This window comes from Manis javanica, chromosome 2 (genome assembly GCF_040802235.1).
Source record: "Manis javanica isolate MJ-LG chromosome 2, MJ_LKY, whole genome shotgun sequence".
NCBI classification, from domain to species: Eukaryota; Metazoa; Chordata; class Mammalia; order Pholidota; family Manidae; genus Manis; species Manis javanica.
Window position 1 is genome coordinate 102008260 of NC_133157.1, and position 21476 is coordinate 102029735.

General features: G+C 41.4%; 1 long non-coding RNA gene across 2 annotated transcripts in view; it reads left to right on the forward strand.

Moving 5' to 3' along the window:
• The first annotated feature begins 9157 nt into the window (after nucleotides 1-9157).
• The window catches only part of LOC140845132 (uncharacterized), a 30714-nt gene continuing 18395 nt past the window's right edge, over nucleotides 9158-21476 (forward strand). Inside the window, exons 1-3 of one of the 2 annotated variants that reach the window (XR_012123848.1) lie at nucleotides 9158-9315; nucleotides 13260-13340; nucleotides 16403-16518. This is a non-coding gene — a long non-coding RNA (uncharacterized lncRNA). Of the gene's footprint in view, nucleotides 9316-13259; nucleotides 13341-16402; nucleotides 16519-21476 lie in introns of those variants that run through there. The other variant, XR_012123843.1, reaches the window with a different exon arrangement.

Consider the following 21476-nt stretch of genomic DNA (forward strand, 5'->3'; position numbering starts at 1 on the left):
ATGCTGTATCTTCTCTCCACTCACACCACACATCTGCAGTCCTTGAACACCCAAACTCTTGTCCCCCAGTGCTCCACCTGAACCCTGACACTTAGCAATCAGCTTGATAGGAGGCCATCCCTGACCACCCATATAAAGTGGACTTCCCCTTGCTCTCCATTACCTGACCCTACTTTGTTTTCTCCAGAGTACTAGTGGGTGATAGTGTTTTGACTTCAGCCCCCTTGACAGCTGATAGAAGAAACATCTTTACAAACTCATTGCCTTTTTATTTTAAATAGCCATTGGGAAAGTTAGCACCGTATTACACAGCCTTCTTTCTGAAGACCCATGGAAAACAAATTCTCTTCTAGTCTCAATACCAAGAAGAGTTGTGCTCTATTTGGGCAATTTGGTTTGTAGATTAAATAATTGATTGACGATGTGATCAGAGTTCCCTTGTTTGGAATGTGTGCCCCTGAAATTTAGAACCAAACTTGTGGTCCATTTTCAGCAAATGCATAGGCACCCCTACAAATATATTTATTTTTTATTTTGGTATTATTAATCTACAATTACATGAGGAACATTATGTTTACTAGACCCCCCCATCACCAAGACCCCCAACAAACCCCATTACAGTCACTGTCCATCAGTGTAGTAAGATGTTGTAGAATCACTACTTGTCCTCTCTGTGTTCTACAGCCCTCCCTGTGGCCCCACACATATTATACATGCTAATCATAATGCTCCCTTTCTTCTTCATGCCCCTTTATCCCTCCCTTCCCACCCATCCTCCCCACTCCCTTTCCCTTTGGTAACTGTTAGTCCATTCTTGGGTTCTGTGAGTTGTCTGCTGTTTCATTCCTTCAGTTTTTTCTTTGTACTTATACTCCACATATCAGTGAAATCATTTGGCACTTGTCTTTCTCCACCTGGCTTATTGAACTGAGCATAATACCCTCTAGCTCCATCCATGTTGTTGCAAATGGTAGGATATGCTTTTTCTTAGGGCTGAATAATATTCCATTGTGTATATGTACCACATCTTCTTTATCCATTCATCTACTGATGGACACTTAGGTTGCTTCCATTTCTTTGCTACTGTAAATAGTGCTGCAATAAACATAGGGGTGCATCTGTCTTTTTCAAACTGGGCTGCTGCATCCTTAGGGTAAATTCCTAGAAGTGGAATTCCTGGGTCAAATGGTATTTCTATTTTGAGCATTTTGAGGAACTTCCATACTGCTTTCCACAATGGTTGAACTAATTTACATTCCCACCAGCAGTGTAGGAGGGTTCCCCTTTCTCCACAACCTCGCCAACATTTGTTGTTTGTCTTTTGTATGGTAGCCATCCTTACTGGTGTGAGGTGGTATCTCATTGTGGTTTTAGTTTGCATTTCTCTGATGACTAGTAATGTGGAGCATCTTTTCATGTGTCTGTTGGCCATCTGAATTTCTTCTTTGGAGAACTGTCTGTTTAGCTCCTCTGCCCGTTTATTAATTGGATTATTTACTTTTTGTTTGTTGAGGTGCATGAGCTCTTTATATATTTTGGATGTCAACCCTTTATCGGATCTGTCATTTATGAATATATTCTCCCATACTGTAGGATACCTTTTTGTTCTATTGGTAGTGTCCTTTGCTGTACAGAAGCTTTTCAGCTTAATATAGTCCCACTTGTTCATATTTGCTTTTGTTTTCCTTGCCTGGGGAGATATGTTCATGAAGAGGTCGCTCATATTTATGTACAAGAGATTTTTGCCTATGTTTTATTCTAAGAGTTTTATGGTTTCATGGCTTACATTAAGGTCTTTGATCCATTTGGAGTTTACTTTTGTGTATGGGGTTAGACAATGATCCAGTTTCATTCTCTTACATGTAGCTGTCCAGTTTTGCCAACACCAGCTGTTGAAGAGGCTGTCATTTCCCCATTGTATATTCATGGCTCCTTTATCCTGTATTAATTGACCATATATGTTTTGGTTAATATCTGGACTCTCTATCCTGTTCCACTGGTGTGTGGGTCTGTTCTTGGGCCAGTACTAAATTGTCCTGATTATTGTGGCTTTGTACTAGAGCTTGAAGTTGGGAAGTGAGATCACCCCCACTTTATTCTTCCTTCCCAGGATTGCTTTGGCTATTTGGGGTCTTTGGTGGTTCCATATGAATTTTAGAACTATTTGTTCCAGTCCGTTGAAGGATGCTCTTGATATTTTGATAGGGATTGCATTGAATCCGTAGATTGCTTTAGGTAGGATGGCCATTTTGACAATTTTAATTCTTCCTAGCCAAGAGCATGGGATGAGTTTCCATTTGTTAGTGTTCTCTTTAATTTCTCTTAAGAGTGTCTTGTAGTCTTCAGGGCATAGGTCTTTCACTTCCTTGGTTAGGTTTATTCCTAGGTATTTTATTCTTTTTGATGCAATTGTGAATGGAATTCTTTTCCTGATTTCTCTTTCTATTAGTTCATTGTTAGTGTATAGGAAAGCAACAGATTTCTGTGTATTAATTTTGTATCCTGCAACTTTGCTGAATTCTGATATTAGCTCTAGTAATTTCAGTGTGGAGTCTTTAGGGTTTTTTATGTACAATATCATGTCATCTGCAAATAGTGACAGTTTAACTTCTTCTTTACCAATCTGGATGCTTTGTATTTCTTTGTTTTGTCTAATTGCCATGGCTAGGACCTCCAGTACTACGTTGAATAACAGTGGAGAGAGTGGGCATCCCTCTCTTATTCCCGATCTTAGATGAAAAGCTTTCAGCTTCTTGCTGTTAAGTATGATGTTGGCTGTGGGTTGGTCACATATGGTCTTTATTATGTTGAGGTACTTGCCCTTTTTACCCATTTTGTTGAGAGTTTTTATCATGACTGGATGTTGAATTTTGTCGAATGCTTTTTCAGTGTCTGTGGAGATGATCATGTGGTATTTGTCCTGCTTTTTGTTGATGTGGTTGATGATGTTAATGGATTTTCGAATGCTGTACCATCCTTGCATCCCTGAGATGAATCCCACTTGGTCATGGTGTATGATCCTCTTGATGTATTTTTGAATTCGGTTTGCTAGTATTTTGTTGAGTATTTTTGCATCTACATTCATCAGGTATAATGGTCTGTAATTTTCTTTTTTGGTTGTGTCTTTGCCTGGTTTTGGTATTAGAGTGATGTTGGCTTCATAAAATGAGTTTGGAAGTATTCCCTCCTCTTCTATTTTTTGGAAAACTTTAAGGAGAATGGGTATTGTATCTTCTCTGTAAGTCTGATAAAATTCCACAGTGAATCCATCCGGTCCCTGACTTTTACTCTTGGGTAGTTTTTCATTACCACTTCAATTTCCTTGCTGGTAATTGGTCTGTTTAGATTTTCTGTTTCTTCATTGGTCAGTCTTGGAAGGGTGTATTTTCTGGGAAGTTGTTCTTTTCTTCTAGGTTTCCCAGCTTGTTAGCATATAGAGTCTCATAGTATTCTCTAATGATTCATTGTATTTCTGTGGGGTCCATCATGATTTTTCCTTTTTCGTTTCTGATTCTGTTGATGTGTCTAGATTCTCTTTTTCTCTTAGTAAGTCTGGCTAGGGGCTGATCTATTTTGTTTATTTTCTCAAAGAACCAGCTCTTGGTTTCATTGATTTTTTTCTATTGTTTTATTCTTCTCAGTTTTATTTATTTCTTCTCTGATCTTTATTAAGTCCCTCCTTCTGCTGACTTTGGGCCTCATTTGTTCTTCTTTTCCAATTTCAATAATTGTGACTTTAGACTATTCATTTGGGATTGTTCTTCCTTCTTTAAATATGCCTGGATTGCTATGTACTTTCCTCTTAGAACTGCCTTCACTGTTCCCACAGAAGTTGGGGCTTTGTGCTGTTGTTGTCGTTTGTTTCCATACATTGCTTTATCTCTATTTAAATTTGTTCATTGATCCATTGATTATTTAGGAGCAGGTTGTTAAGCCTCCATGTGTTTGTGAACATTTTTGCTTTCTTTGTACAATTTATTTATAGTTTTATACCTTTGTGGTCTGAGAAGTTGGTTGGTAAAATTACAGTCTTTTTGAATTTACTGAGGCTCTTTTTGTGGTCTAGTATGTGGTCCATTCTGGAAAATGTTCCATGTGCACTTTGGAAGAATGTGTATCCTGCTGCTTTTTGGTGTAGACTTCTGTAGATGTCTATTAGGTCCATCTGTTCTAGTGTGTTGTTCAGTGCCTCTGTGTCCTTACTTATTTTCTGTCTGATGGATCTGTCCTTTGGAGTGAGTGGTGTGTTGAAGTCTCCTAAAATGAAGCATTGCATTCTATTTCCTCCTTTAGTTCTGTTAGTATTTGTTTTTCACATATGCTGGTGCTCCTGTATTGGGTGCATATATATTTATAATGGTTATATCCTCTTGTTGGACTGACCCCTTTATCATTATGTAATGTCCTTCTTTATCTCTTGTTACTTTCTTAGCTTTGAAGTCTATTTTGGCTGATACTAGTACTGCGACACCTGCTTTTTTCTCCCATTGTTTGCATAAAATATCTTTTCCATCCCTTGACTTTAGTCTGTGTATGTCTTTGGGTTTGAGGTGAGTCTCTTGTAAGGAGCATATAGATGGGTCTTGCTTTTTTATCCATTCTGTTACTCTGTGTCTTTTAATTGGTGCATTCAGTCAATTTACATTTAGGGTGATTATTGAAAGATATGTACCTATTGGCATTGCAGGCTTTAGATTCATGGTTACCAAAGGTTCAAGGGTAGCTTCTTTACTAACTGTCTAACTTAACTTGCTTATTAAGCTATTATAAATACAGTCTGATGATTCTTTATTTCTCTCCCTTCTTATTCCTCCTCCCCCATTCTTTATATGTTAGGTGTTTCATTCTATACTCTTTTGTGTTTCCTTTGACTACTTCTGTGAGTAGATTTTATTTTTTGCCTTTAGTTAATATTTGGTTGGTCTGCATTCTTTGGTGTGATTTTATTTTCTCTGGTGATATCTATTTATCCTTAGAAGTGCTCCCATCTAGAGCAGTCCCTCTAAAATACCCTGTAGAGTTAGTTTGTGGGAGGCAAATTCCCTCAACTTTTGCTTGTCTGGGAATTGTTTAATCCCTCCTTCATATTTAAATGGTAATCATGCTGGATCTAGTAATCTTGGTTCAAGATCCTTCTGTTTCATTGCATTAAATATATCATGCCATTCTCTTCTGGCCTGTAAAGTTTCTGTTGAGAAGTCTGATGATAGCCTGATGGGTTTTCCTTTGTAGGTGATCTTTTTTCTCTCTCTGGCTGCCTTTAATACTCTGTCCTTGTCCTTGATCTTTGCAGTTTTAATTATTATGTGTCTTGGTGTTGTCCTCCTTGGGTCCCTTGTGTTGGGAGATATGTGGGCTTCCATTGTCTGAGAGACTATTTCCTCCCCCAGTTTGGGGACGTTTTAAGCAGTTTTTTCTTCAAAGACACTTTCCCTTTTTCTCTCTCTTCTTCTTCTGGTACCCCTATAATGCGAATATTGTTCTGTTTGGATTGGTCACACTGTTCTCTTAATATTCTTTCATTCCTGCAGATCCTTTTATCTCTCTCTGCCTCAGCTTCCCTGTTCTCTGATCTCTATTCCATTAACGGCCTCTTGCACCTCATCCAATCTGCTCTTAAGTCCTTCCAGAGATTGTTTTATTTTTGTGTTCTCCCTCCTAACTTGATCCTTGCATATTTCTATGCAGGTCCATCAGCATGGTTATGACCTTTATTTTGATTTCTTTTTCAGGAAAATTGGTTAAATCTATCTCTCCAGGCTCCCTCTCGGGGGTTGTCTGGGTAATTCTGGACTGGATCAAATTCTTTTGCCTTTTCATGGTGATAGAGGTAGTCATAGGCAGTTGGCGCGTGTGTCAGCTGGGAGAACAATGTCCCTTCCTGCACATTGCCCTTCTCTGCTGCCTGTGCCAGTTACCCACACACATGGAGCAGCTTCCGATTTTATTTCCTGAACCACCACAGGTGGGGCAGCTGTCAGGGCAGCCCAGTGTCCCTCAGGGAGAGCAGGCGTGCCTGGTGTGCTTTCCTGCAAGAACAGTGACCCTTCACGCCCTGCTCCTGCTTCCTCTGTCTGTGCTGGGCTGCCGCACCAGCGGTGCCTCTGAGTCTGACCTGGGTGGCTGTGGAGGAGGCTCTGGGCGGCCACTGTGGGCATGGCCACTCTCAGGCTACTCCCCTGCTGTGGCTAGGCAGCGCAGGAGGGGAAATGGATGGGAGGCTGTTTATCGCCATGAGGGGTTTCAGAGCTGCATTGCCTCCCAGAGAGCTGGTGCACCTGAAATTCCCCAGGATTCCCAGCTGCTGGGCTGTGTGCCAGGACTGTTCCATCCAGTTGTGGAGTCCCTATCCCTTTAAGACTTTAAAAAAGCACTCTCTTTTCATTTGTACCAGGGGCACCAGCTGTGGGGACCTGCTCACAGGTTTTACTGTTCCATTTCCCTAATATCCAGCACACCATTCACTGTGTGTCTGCTCTCCCAGTGCAGATGACTAGGGCTGGGTAACTAGCAGTCCTGGGCTCCCACTCCCTCCCCGCTCCAACTCGTCTCCTCCTGCCGGTGGGCTGGGATATGGGAAGTACTCAGGTACCACTGGGCTGTGGCTTGTATCTTACCCCCTTCATGAGGTGCTGAGTTCTTGCTGATGTAGATGTAGCCTGACCGTTGTAATGTATCTTCTGGCCTCTCTTTTAGGAATAGTTGTATTTGTTGTATTTTCAAAAATATATATGGTTTTGGGAGGAGATTTCTGCTGCCCTACTCATGCTGCCATCTTGACTCCTCCCCTTCTGCAAATATTTTTTGTATATTATTTCAACAAACTGGATTTTGGACCAACCATGGGCATGGATTAACCTTATTTTTCCTACCCTAGCTTTCTTGCTCTATGTGCACAGCTTACTTATATTTTACTTTCCCTTCTTTTGTGACATCTATTTTAATAGTCACTTGCATGTTTAGAAATATGGTCAGGTGTATATAAATTGCCTGTTGTTTTGTGGTTTTTTGTGGTTTAACAGTAGGGTGGGAACATGGGGCCACAATTTTAACCTTCTCCTCACATCCACCCAACATGCCTTTCCAACTCTGCCCTGACATGTGCTGTTTTCTTCTTGATTCTCCACTAGAGTCTTTACCACAATTTATTACAAAGATTTGCTTGGGGGTCTTGCCAGCCTTGAAGTAGAGCATTGTGAAGCAAGCCTATTCCCTTAGCCATGTCAAAATGCAAATTTACAATTAATAAGGCTTGGTCAAGCCTTATTCCATAACCAACACCCTCCACTGATAATTGTAGAAAGCTTTTACTATCCACTTACTCATTTTCAAATGTTTTGTAATTTTTATGGGTATGATCTCTTTACCATCAGAAGGGAAAAAAGATAAAGACCTACATGTAGGTTAATCTCTACAAGGTTTTAGTCTTGTGTTCCCAACCATCCTTACAATGGAGTTTTAGAATATGAACTAAGATGTTTGTATACAACAGAGAATACCAAAAAACAAGACATTTATTTTAGCCTACAGCTGATAATAAATCATATTATAGACAAAATATTCCCTGACTCTTATGTCTTACATATACTTCATCAAAAAAAAACAACCAAATCAGAAAGAACACCAAAAAAGTAGGAATGTCCATATCAAAAATGGAATGAATTCTATCACTAAACAGATAAATCTGTTTGTTACTAGAAAGTAAGTGTGTTTGACCACTGCAGCTTTAAGGGAGAATTCAAAGAATCTGATCTGTGGACCATTCAAGATTCACATGAAATTTAGAGAAAGAGCAGACATCTTATTTAGAATGATTAATGGTCCATGCTGTGATGAGCAAGTGTGAAAAACATATGCCGCCTGGTTTTATGTGTTTTGACTGCCAGATGGTGCCTAACTCCACCCCTGACCCTTCCCTCACTCCCACCCATGCCAATTTCTGCCTTATCCCAAACCCTCTCCCCAGTAATCCCCAGTCCCAAACCAGTAGTACAGGGTGGGGAGCAGTGATGTGTAAGGCTCTGGTATGAAATACACGTGTCTGTTTTGCATATCATTGTGTAAAATGGAAAACTGATATTAGACTGATTTGTTTTAGGACATACGTTGACAGCATCTAAGTGTCACATACTTGTCTCTCCTGACGCTCCTCTTTCTGTCCTCATTGTCAGGACAGTTCCTAGAACATAGTAGTTATGTAATAAATGTTACTGTCTGAATGAATCAATGAATGAATAAATAAATAAATACATGATCAGCCCATAGAACAACCCAACAAAAAAGGAAATAAGTGAATTTGGCATAATTTGGTCTCTGCAAACACGTGTTTTATCCCACTGCTCTTGAGTCATTATGTAATAGGCTGTTGTAGAATTTGATGGAAATTCACTTCAACCTTTTCATTTTGTTATTTCCAAACTATACCGTTTTCCTTTCTTGGAGAACTGTGACATCATTTGCTTTACTCTGGTCTTCCTGAAGGGCTTCTCTTTTTTGAAAGATACCCCAGTGATACTGTGATCACATATGGAATCACTTTTCTTTACCCAGATAATAATTCATCGGGCTTTACAGCCCAGACTCTCTTCAGGCTATATCATGTTTTACTGGGTATCAAATCCTCTCTTTTTATATACAAATATATATTTTCACTATGAAAGTAATGTAGCCACACAACACTATATATATATATATATATATATATATATAGAGAGAGAGAGAGAGAGAGAGAGAGAGAGAGAGAGAAAATAAGGATAAAGGGAGAAAAAATTCACTCAAAAGACTCCAATACAACCATTAGGATTTTGATAAATTTTCTTCTAATACCTTTCCCTATACATCTGTTTTTACACAGTTTTATTTACATGGTTGTATTCAGTAAACACAATTTTATTCTCTGATTTTTTTTTTAACCAGTAAGGAAAGTAGAAACAAAACTAATTATTTAGCAGAGACAATTTAATATGAGAAATTAGCCTAGCAGGTATTGGAGAACTGAAAGCGCATAACGAAAACCATGAAATAAGGTATAATAAGGGCAGGAAGCAGCCACTACCTCTAGGGCTGGAAGAACAAAGCAAACGGTCAGAGTAATCTGACCCTGGAAGCTTGGGGGAGTGGACTGCAGAACTGGGCCCCAGACCTCAGGAAGGAAGCACCATCAAGGCCTCTGCAGGTTGCTCTGCGGGGCAAGTTACAAGGCTGCTTCTGGATGTGGGTAAAAAGCTGGAGGCTAGAACCAGCCGCTGGTGAAATCACCTGCCACTGTCCAGAGGGAGGCACGTAGTCAGGTAATTAACAGGACAGGAAGCACAGGTGAGTCTGCCCTTCTTGGGGCCCCAGCCTGCAGGTTCCCTCTAATGCCCCCTATTGGTGAATCGAATAGGGAGAACAGTGGGCAAAGCAGAAATTTATTTGCTAAGTTCCGGCTCCGGCATTCCAAAGCAGTGCGGGTTCCAAGATGGGCAACAATATCTGAGTCACCAACACCTATCTTAAGTTTAGTTTGGGGTGTTACTACACAGCCTACATTTTTAATGGCTGTATCATGTTTACTACAATGGTTGTACAGCATTTACTTAACCATTTCCATATTGTTCGACATTCCAGTTTAAGACCAAGATTTTGCCTTCAAAAATAAAGATGCAATGGAAAAGGTGCGTTTGTTTTTCCATTCCCTAAGTTCCTAAAAGACTAATCTTTGTGTCCAAGGACAGATGACAAGTGTTATGACACACTGCATATTTCCAAAATGCTTTTCAAAACAGTTGTTTCCACCATGAGTAGGGGAAAGTATCGCTAACACAGAAGAGGGGCAAAGCCTGCCACAGCCACAGCCTATGCGGTGCCCTTGTACAAGTCAAGACATTGCCTTTGTTCCTCAAAGGTCCACATCCTGATCTTAAACAAACTAATAAATTAAAACTTTACATAGCTTATAGCAATTAAGATCTATGTTAACAGTTTTGCAAACATTCTAGACTAGTATAAGGTGATTTGATCTGCAAACTTTTTTAGTATAGGTCAAAAACCATCTTACTGGTTTAAGCAATTCAGTTGGAGATGCTTTTTTTTCCTTTCTCTCTTCATCTTTAATTGTTCGTTGAGCTCATGCACCCCAGGGGCTCAGCCCCTTATAAAAGCAGAAACTATTCAGAGGAGTCCTACCAAGACTTGTACTTAAAGGCCTTAACTCTCCTAAAGCCATAGAATTAAGTAATGTGTGGTGGGATCCATTCAGTTGGTGAGCTTGACAATAATAAATTAAGAGTGTAATGCATATACAAAACTCATGGCAGACTGTATGCGAAAGCAGTTACCTTTTCCAAAATGTTTGAGATAGCGTGAGTAACTCTCTGCCTTTGAGTTTATATCCTTATCTTTTTATTTTTAATATTAAAAATACTACCTTATTATTTTTTATTTCTTAAGATACCAGTGATTTGGAAAAAGTCTGTAAGGGATTACTTAATGTCTTAAAATAATGTCTTCTAAACTAATTTGTGTTGATTATCCAGGGGAGGGGAGGATACATAATGTGAGAAAACAGACATATTCTTGGTGCATGCATGTGCAGGTTATTTTGACATAGAAAGAATTATATAAAATTTTATTCTTTACAGTAATAGTATGCATTAACCATACAATGAAATATTGCTGGATTCTATATCTTTATAATGTTTCTATATGTTTATAATTCTATATCTTTATAATCATATAAATAAATTTATTTTTAATATAGTTATATAATGTTTATATGTTTTCATGTATTTTATAACTTGTGTAACTTTATATATTTTTATACAATTTATATATTTTTATAGAAATTTGTATAATAATGTTACATAATATAAACATATGTATTTATATAATTTATACAATGTTTATATAATTTATATAATGTCCTTTGGATAAATAAATTCACAAATCAGAAAAGCATCCCTTTGGGTCTCATTATTTGAATCAGAACACATTGTATATAAATATAGACACACACTATGTATCTACACACATGATACCCACACGAATGTACAAATTTGTACATCCATTTGTATTTGTATTCATGAACTCCTTCTTGAAGGGATAGAATCTCTTAATAGATGACCATTTCCACTTCCTTTAATTAACTTTAATAAGACAGGCTTCATGTAGCAGTTTGTTCTATTAAATCTAATCCATCTCTTCTCAGCTCCCAAATTTATGATCTCTAATTTCAGCACACCTCATAGTTTTAAGAACCATGAAAATGATGGCACGCATTCATGCTGACTTACGATGTGTTGTCAAGATATTTTCTTTGTTTTGTCCTTTGCCCACCAGTCCATGGAGGTCTGTTGAGTGCTTTTCTGTTTTCTCGAAGGGATAGAAGGGAAGGCAAGAAGACAGGGAGCAGCCTCAATGTGGCCCCAGACCTTCCTCAGGGCGTGGGGTGCAGCTGCCACCATTTTATGGTCATTCCTAGTACATGTTAGGCAATAGCAGAGCCAGAGATAAGGGAGAGGAGCCCGTGTTTGTGATCAGCATCGGGTTTCAGGGCTGATGACTTTACTCCTCAAAGATAAATAAATAGAAGCAGCAACATTTGGAGCCAATCTTGAGGGACAGTCACAATTCTGCAAATATGTGGTTGGGAGGAAAGAAGGATAATGGGAGAAAACAGAAGGAAATCCATTCTTATTAGAATCTCAGCGGAGTCACAAAAAGCCTGGGCTTTGGTGTCAAACCGACTTGGGTTTAATTCCCAGGTCTGCCTGTTGCCAGTGAAGTGACTTTGGGCAGCTCCATGAGCCTCAGTTTCCACATCCATGAAATGGGGATAAGGCAACTACTTAACCTTGGGATTGTCATAGGGGTTAGGACATCTGTTCTGTGTGAAGGGGTGAGCGCATACTATGGCTCCATGCATGAGCATAGCAGGGGGCATCTGAAAAGACCTGGGAAAGCTTGGGAAGTAAGTGAGAGTGTGGAGTGGCACTACAGGGGTGCCTGAGGAATTTAGAAGTGAGATCAACACTGTGCCTCTGTGGACAAAGAGGACACATTCTTTGAGATGACATCAAGAGGATAACATGATTTGTTGTCAAAAACATTGTTATCAGAAGTAAGAAATGATATAAAGAACCTAAGAATGGAGTTTGGGATGACAGCAAACGAGTATTTGGAAAAAAATTTCAAAATGCTTAGGGAAACAGAATCAAATGAGTTGAGCTATGATGAATGTTTGGATAGTAAATATAATGTAAGTGGTTGCTATCATTATTAGCAGCAGCATCACATGGGCCCTAATGAGGAAAAGGCAGGAGGAAAGGGAAAGGTTCAGAGGGAGGGCAGAGGATGGAGAGCAGGAGGCCAAGCGGCCAAGCACGCATCTGTCTGAGGTCTCAGGGGGTTCCAGGCCACAGGGCAAGTTGAAAAGAAGGTTGGCCAAGTGTGTGCAGGTTCTGCAAATAGGCTTGGCAGGGGGCCCGGGCAGCCCTGAGCTGGTCCCCCTCCCTGATCTCTGGCAGAAGTGGGTCAGAGCCTACCGACCTTTTCAGATCACCCACTCAGGTCATTCTAAAAGGATAATCAGTCCAACTCAAGCACACCTGACCTTCTACAATTTCATCCACTCAGTCCTTCAGCTCCCTCCTTCCTGCTACCTCTGCCTCTTCTAATTTGAGGCTCAAACTGTTGTTCCACAATGAGGATAAAACATCTTAAAATATAAATCCTGAGAGTAGTATGTTGCCTAAAATTTACTGCTCGCTGGGTGTAATGAATCCAGCAGTAGCCATATTTCATTTTTTCTGGAATCTCAGCAGAGTGCTACGAAGTCTGGGTTTTGGTGTCAAAGAGACTTGGGTTTAATTCCCAGGTCTGCCTGGTGCCAGTGAAGTGACTTTGTGCAAGTTGCTTCAGCCCTGTGAGCCTTGGTTTCCTCATCCATAAAATGGGCATAATGATGATATTCAGCTGTGGGACAGTTGCAAGGATGAAGCCATCAGGAGTGGCTCCCTGTGTGGGCACAGCTGCTACTGGTACTGTTCATGAGTGAGTGCTTCAGGAGGCAGGGGGATGCTGACCACAGAGAGGGGGAAGGGCAAGGACAGGAGAATGAGCCTTGGCTGGGCTTGAGGTTGGCCTCCATAACTTCTGCTTTGCACAACTGTACCCTTGTGATCTCTAGCAAACTTCGTTGTCCAGCTATGTTATGCCCACCCATGTTGTTCAAGTAACTTATGAGCATAGCTTCATTTTAAAATCATTTTTTTCCCCAGAGGCATCCTAAATCAAGGTATGGAGGCCTGGAGAAGGGAAGGCATTGGAGTTCTAGACCTGCTCACTTCAAACTTCAAAAGGTCTGTATGAAATTTCTAAAGAAATGGGAATTCCCTACTGCATCAGATTAGTAACAGTAGTAAAAGTACCGCACCTCAGAAGACCAAACAGTGTCATTTGCAAAAGCCCTTAAATGAGAAGGCCCATTCCCACGTCACACTTCTGGCACCTATCCAAAGGCACCCAAGTCTTCTCTGTGCTCCTAGGCTGCACCCTAAAATATCTGCATCAGTCCCCCATGCTGGCCAGTTCCCTTCCCCACCTGGTCCTGACTGTCCCAGGTCATGGCCCTAGACCTGCTTCTTGCTCCTGTGACCTGTGGTCCGATGCTGTCCCCAGCAGGCTAACCTCTGCCTGCCTTCCTTAGCTCCGTTTCTCACCTGCTCCTTTATCACACGGCTTCACAGTAGTTCTGACCCAGCTCCAGCCTCCCCCTGCTGCCCGTGCTCAAGCCAGAGCGCCTGCCCTCCAGCTTCTCTCTGCCTCCAGAAATGGACCCCAGACCCATATCACAAGGAACTTTCCCCACTCACAATAAACTTTTCCTGTCCCTCCTGTATTTGTCATTTTCCTGCTTCCCAAAAGCAGTGATCTCTTCAGAGGTAAGGACCTTGACAGAGTCAAGTCAGCATGATCCATGTGAGCATGGATGTGAGGGCAGATGACTATTAATACTCTGCATAGACGCTTTGTGACTCAGAACATCTTAGAAATATTGCTATTGTGTACAAATATGAATGCTGGCAATCAGAAGGAATTACATTTACCTTATTTCCCACTAGACACAGGATTTTTAAGAGAAGTGGCATTTCATGCACTTACTTTTTTAAAAAAGTAAACGTGAGTTTTCTCTTCTTGTGACCATAATCTAATGAGCATAAACACATTAATTTAGGCAGACTTAGTGAAAGCTCCCCAATTCTTTCCAGTAACATGCAAAGAAAGCAAAGAAATTCCTGTTTTGTTACCTCTTTCATTCTTTCCTCCCACCTCCTCCAAAGGTCCCCCATTTCTTCCTCTGCCCTCACCCACACACACATGTGCACAGGCACAAACAAGGAAGATGGGTTAAAGTCAGAGAATTCAGAAAAGTCAGAATAGTATTATTTATGGTTGAGAAATCTATTTTTCTATAACAGTTTTCTACTTGAGAAGCCAGCTCCAGTGCTCAGTTCCTTTTCCAATGAGCTTTGTGTGGTAATATTGTCTATCTCCATCCCATTCCTTGGAAGTTAATTTTTATTTCACTTTATTGATGCTGCTCGATTGGAATGTGTACCACTTGAGCCCCTGTGGAGAGCTGAGCAGGTGTGAGTAAAGAAAAACATCTTTTGTTAATAGAAATATACCCTGGGAGTTCACCGAGTCACTGTAATTCCAACTGCTTTTATGAAAATTCTGTAAATTCTCATGTTGTGAATTTCAAACAGAGTTTGGGATGCCAACAGCCTTTAATACAAGCCAAAGATGTGGTTGTTTCTGTGACTGAAACACATGTTCTGCTTTCTTTCTTGCAAAAAATAATTAATTTAGCTATTTAATTAGAATGTTTAAACTGCAGAATATCATGTTAACTTTGAGTTCGACTCTCCCTAAAAAGGAAATCTTACTGTGATCAGCCTATCTATCTACAGGGTTTGAAGTTCCTGGGTAACTTTCTGAAGCCTGAAGGAGTTCACCCGTTCATCTGGGTCCAGAATGACCTGGCAATCGCATTGCTCTTTCCCAGCTCAAGTCCTTGCATATTTAATTTAGAAGCCAAGGGAATGGGAACAAGTCTCTCAAACCTCTCAGCTTCAGGGGGTGATGTTTTAATTGTCTGTGTCAGAGCCTCTTGGATCAGCTGCCACACAGAATTGAGGGCTGAAGCCAACCCCAACTTTCTTCCTGGTTTGGGGCCAGACGTGTATGGTGTCGTACTCCTCCAAGCTGGAAGGAAAGACGTCATCTTGGTATATTACAAAATTGCATGTGTCATTAGAAAAAGATGTCAGAATACTTTTTTAAAACTGTTTTCTCAGGTTGTATTGCCCAAGTGTATCTTGGCATAGACAACTTCAGCTTCAAAAATTCCAAGCTGTATAGAGTTTCACATAGCTGAAGCTATTATATTTGGTTATATGCCACTAACACCTTTCCCCCCTCCCCCTCCTTCATTCTTGCAGAGGAGTGAAGTGATGACTGAATTCCTACTAAAAATTTCGTTCTCTTCTCCTTGCAACCATGGGGTCTATTCTTGACAGGATCACTTATCTGCTCCAAAAAGAAAATGTTGAGTTCACAATGGTGTGTGGCCTTTGGGGATTTATTGGATAAAGCCTTTAGAGTCAAAGCTTTCTCCATTCCAGGACAACTTTCAGAAGAATGATCCAGCAGTCAGCCCTGATAAGCCTGCCAAATTGCTCATAGTTGGCTAGAAACCACAGGCGACAGGAGGCCTTTCTTTCCTCTGCAGAGCGGTGGAGCATCACTGGACAGGAGCTAAGCACCCTCGCACAATGTTCAGGCTGAGGATAAGGTCTTGTAAAGGACCAGTTTCAAATGGCAGTTCAACATCTTCACTTCTACGCAGTCATGCAGAAAGGAAGGTCACATGTAGAGAACAGATGTGCCTTTTTTAAACCTATGTTTTCATGTTTTCCTATACTACTTGGCAACTGGGTAGAGAAATAACAAGGGCTTTGATTATGTTTTTCCCCAAAGTTCTCCACCAGAATCTTACGGGGCATGGCTATTCCTCTGATAGACTTGAGGATGCTCCCATACAACCCAGGGAGTTCTCTGGAAACATAGTCCTTAAGGGCAGGGACTGAGTCTAGTCTCCCAGGAAGTCCCAGTCTTGCCAATAATCTCAGCACATAGAAACTGAGCAGGGCTGGACTGAGTGCAGTCGTGTCTGCACCCAGAGCCTGGCTTTATTTCCAGGCTGCATTACCTCAGCCTTTGAATGTTACTATAAGCAGTGTTGGAATTTAATTTTGGTCCCCTTGGTCACAGTGTGTAAGAATATTTGCTAGAAAATTACAAATGAGAGTCAAAAAAATGATGTTCAATAATCGGCTCTGCTCTGGCACTTTCACAGATGCTGACAGTTCTGCCCCCAGCACCGATTCTAAGTGAGCTGTGATTTGAATATGCCTATAAGATGGTGTGATCCCTGAAGGGAGTGATCTGGTGACTGGTGGAGTGGGAAAGAGCTGGAAGGTATGTACAGGCCCAGCCGTGCCTGGCATACAACGCCCCTGAGTTAGCTGCTCACCTTCTACCCAAGCAGAGCTAAACCAACGCAGGCATCTGATAACCAAGAAGGAATAACATGTTGGGAGTCAGGAAACCCAAGTTCAAGGTACAGAGCTGCCTGAATGAGACCTGTGCCCTCAAGAAAGTCACTTCTATTCTCAGAGCCTCATTTATCTCCCCCTACAGAACAGGTCTAGATGGGACAGTATCTGGCTGTCTGTCCTAGAACGTGACTCTTCCTACACACACCTTAGTGCTGCACTGCTCATGGTGGCTGACCCAGTTCTCCTTCCCACACCAGGCAGACCATAGCCCACGAGTAGCAGGGCCCTGGGAAGTATGACGGGAGCATCCTGAGCTTCTGGGAAAGAGTCAGGGACCTAGGACTTTAAGGGCACACCCACGTGGGACAGGAAAGCCAAGACTGGCAGCTGGCTCTACCTCAGTACAGGAAAGGAAGAGATGAATTATGATTTCTCATTTCTCTGGCATCTCCACTGTAGGAAACAGCACACCTAACCACCAGATTCTATGCGAGTAAGAGTTGGTTTCCTTCAACTGTGTTCTTACAACAGCTCTCCTACTCATCCTGTCCTCTCTCCTGCTGACTGCAGAAATGCTGGGTTAAAATGTTTCATAGTAACATGAATTGCAATCATTTAGGTTAACAGATTTACATTTATGCCTAATTACCATGCAGCAAAATAGCAATTACGTGCATTAGAAACATTGCAGTTGCAGTGAGGTTTATTCAGTTATAATACTTTGGCCTGTTCGTGGATGCTCAGTCTTCATAGTTCTGGAAAACAATTGAAACACTGTCCTTTTATCATCCAGGCACTGAAATTTCTGGGTAATAAAACCTAAACCACTGGTTCTCCAATATTAATATGTAGAAAAATTAGTTAAAGTTGTGGAGTGTTTGTGCAAACGCAGATCAGTGGGCCCACCACCAGCAGTCCTGCGTCAGCAGGTCTGAGGAGGAGCCTGGGGTCTGTCCTGCTAACTGGTACAACAAGCGAGGCAGATGCTTGTGGCCGGGATTGAGAGGATGCAACTGGGGAGATACTGACCTAAATCCCACCCTTCTGCTTGTCACTGACTTTAGACTTGTCTGGTTCTGCCTGCCTCCCATCTCCAAACCTAGAGAGAATGGACTTCCTGAGCACCAGCCCTAGGTCACGACCAAACATCATCTCTGGTGGCTCAAGAGTCACCTGTGATAAACCTGAGTTCCAGCCTTTTCTGTTAATTCTTGCTCTGTCCCTTTGCCTCCTCATGTAACTAACTGCAGTGAGCTGAAATTGTTTCTACTTTGTTATATTATTTGTGTCTATACACCTTAATATTCCTTTTGGAAAATGATTTCCAGTTCTAATGTGGGATTCCAGTCTCTTTTCTCCCAGCCCCTAGTGAAGGCTTTAGGAGTTCTTTGGTCTCCCCATACCTCCTAGATGATGGAAACAGAGATCTCTAACTCTGGGGACCTAGAAAAGGAACCAGAGTGGGGTTGCTGTCAGGGCTCAGCCTTCAGATGGCCACTCCCTGGGCTGCTTTTTTTTGCCTTATGTCAATTAATTCTTTTTCCCCAAGAATTTTTGGGTTTGTCCCATTGCTTTGATTTCCATGTACCCACCTGTTTCTTTGGATCAAGGTTTCCTTCCTTCTCTGGCTCCTAAGCCTTGGGATCAGCCATAAATTCCCTCCCACTCTACAGCTCCTTAAGTTAGCCACAATCCTTTAATCCTTTTGAAGCTGGAAACAGCTGGGAACAGGCTGAGGGTAAAAAGCAAAATGAGACCCATGGTTAAGTCCAAAGCCTCCCAGAGGCCACGTTGTTCCTCCAGGCTCGCGGGCAGGGGCCTGGGGCCTGGATGCTAACCCTGGTGCTCCTTGGTCTCAGAGGCCCTCCCTGACCTTGAAGCCTGAATCCCATGGCTGACCCTCCTTGGCTCTCCTGGTCCTTCTCAGCAGCCTTTCTTCCTATTTCAGTCTGCAATTAATTGATTTCATGCTCCCCTGGCCCTGCCCCATCTCCCCAGGAAAGACAGGTATGGGGACAATGCTAATGGTGAATTCTAGGACTCCTCGAGATCCCCAGAAAGGTCCCTTTATATTTTAGAGAAACAGTCTGTTATTCCAGTACCTTTTTTTTTTTTTAACCAAAGTAAGGCTACATTCTCTTCCTCCCAAGAGCCAGGGCTGGTATGAAAGCATGAAAAAGCATAGGACTGTGAGGGCTGGTATCTAGCTGTAAGGAACAACAAGTGGCAGCTGACAGCATGCAAGTGTCCATCAGAAAAGTTGTGGTGTCTGCCTGTCTAGCATGCTGTCCCTTCATCCCTGCTTCAGGTAACAAAGAGCTTTTCAACAGCTATGCCCTCTTAATTCATGTCTCTGCTCTGCCTTGGGTGGGGGGTGAGGGGCTGTCTGCCTAATTCCAGGGTTCAACGCTGTAGTTATAAGCCCCAGTTCAAATGCAGCCATTGCAGCAGCAAAGGCAGACTTTGGAAAGGCTGTTCTGTGTAGAGATATCTGTGCAGCCTCCGGAGTGGAAGGAACTGGATTAAAATCACAATTTACCACTTACACAACCCTGGGCAAGTCACTTAACCTTTCTGTATCTCAATTTCCCCATCTGTAAAATTGAGGTAGCAAAAACCTACCTAATAAGGATTTCTGTGCGGATTCAGCATGTTAATCCATAGAACATGTTAGTCCATTTAGAACATGGCAGGAATATATTAGGTGGTGTCTAAGTATTAATATTATTTTGCCTCCATCTACCTCACTCCTGGGCTTATTTCTCAGTTCTCTCAAAGATGCCTGACACTTCCATTCAAATTGTTGCTTGCTCATTCTCTCTTTTTTTCTTAACTATCTAGTCAAGAGCAACATGTTTCTCAGTAAGTTGCTTTGTGATTTCTTTCTAAAAATGCATAAAATTTCTTAACATCACTTTGGTCACATTAGATATCTTACAGATGCAAATCAACTCTTGCAATTGATCAATAGAAATGAGGTTTGGCAGGCCCGGAAAATTGCATTAGTTCATGATCTTTTTCTGGGCAAGGGCCACTGGTTCAGCCCAATAGAATTAATAACCTTCAGGAAAAAAGGAAAAAGAAAACAGTTTGATTACAACACTAATGCTAGGAACCTATGCATTGTATTTTTAAGGAAATAAATATTGCAGGTGTGGATAAAATGAGAGTTCCTGTGGTCAGGATTCTCACCTGGCCCTGGTTGACTAGCTCACTGAACACGTGTGGGCAATACATGGCTGTTGACTCTATATAAGGAGCTCCGCCCAGTGCTCTGGACAATACGGTGGTAAGGCTGCAAGGCTGCAGGAGAGCAGAGCAGAGGCTGGAGAGGTGGCAGCACCGAGGACAGAGGCCCAGAGGACAGCTGTGTGGGCAGAGGGGCCTGGAGGCAGAGACTGCCTCAGGGCATGTAGACTCACTCTGAGTGAAAGGGATTTTAGTGATTGACCTGCCACTGTGAAAATAAAGTTGGGTATAACCCTTTCACCCCAAGAACATTTTACTTTCATTTTCTTTGGTCACACTGAATCCATAGCGAACTTGCTGGGGGCTGAAACCCATTGGCAAGACAGCGGGCCTTGGGGCCACCTTCCCCGGAGAAGTGAAGCTCAGCTTGGAGCAGGTATCAGTGCCTTGGGGGCCACCTGTACAGCAGCCCACAGCCTCCCCCACTTGCACCGTGTAGCCCCACCAGCTCAGTGCTAATGTAAATGTTGCCAGACTACCACTCTTTGGTTCACTGCAGCATTTTCTAGACTTGAGAGCAGCCCAATCCGGCCCTTGAAGTTACTGTTTCAGGAACCGATTTTTGTTTTTATACTGCTCTTTACAAAGTTGCATAGTTTTCAGCAGTCCACTCCAAATTTACTTCTTTATAAACTCAGTTACCTTAATACATGGTTTCATAGAGCACAGAGTTTTATGAGAAAAGACATGTCACATGAGAAACACCCATATTATCATTCAGTACTTAATTTCAATGTGTCTTCATTATCTTCGTATGGATTTCAAGTCTTTGAGTCTTGAAATTACCAAAAGGAAACTTAGATTGTTCGTTGGTCTGGAAATGAGATGGAGCTTTGGTTCAGTGTTGACTGGTTTCTGAGGTCAGTTGGTGGTACCATCCAGACTTCAGTTTCTGAGCTACATGTTGGTAATATAATTTTTGGTAAGGTAATTTTTATAAAACCAGTGTATTTTATTTTTATGTTCTATTTGTTCACTCTCATAGTTTCTCTCTCTTTCTCTCCCTCTCTCTCTCCTTCTCTTTCCTTCCTTCTTTCTTGTCATCCTAGGATAGGAGGGCTTATTTTATTAAAGCTTGTTTCTTAGTGACTATTTTGTTTTCAGTGTTGTCAGTATGATCCCTCATGCTATAAGATAAGAGACTATTTTATATTTCTTGAAAAAGAAGTGAAGAAAGAAGCTACATATCATATTAATAATATGAACTTAGAGGGATTGCTCTGCCAATATTTTGCACATAAGTCCTTGGTTACCTTGTCATGTGATGTGTGAGTCCTTTGCCCTTAAAGATGATGACATCAATTAGGAAAAGTTCATTGGTGTTCATACAGAATATGAAATACATACAGATCAATTCCTTGTTATAATATTTACTGAATCATTTTCTTTATATACATCATTTAATTTAAAATTCATAATAAAATCTAACAAATCAGTAGCCAATGTTGGTTTAAGGTTAGTTATGTGTCAAATATTCTGAGGATTTCAGTGCCCATTTATCAACTCATTTAATCCTCAAATCATGCCCAAGAAGCTAAGTACAGTAGACTTTTGAACAACATGGGTTCGTTTGGCATGGGTCCACTAATATTATGCTCATTTTTCAGGAAAGGAAACCGAGGT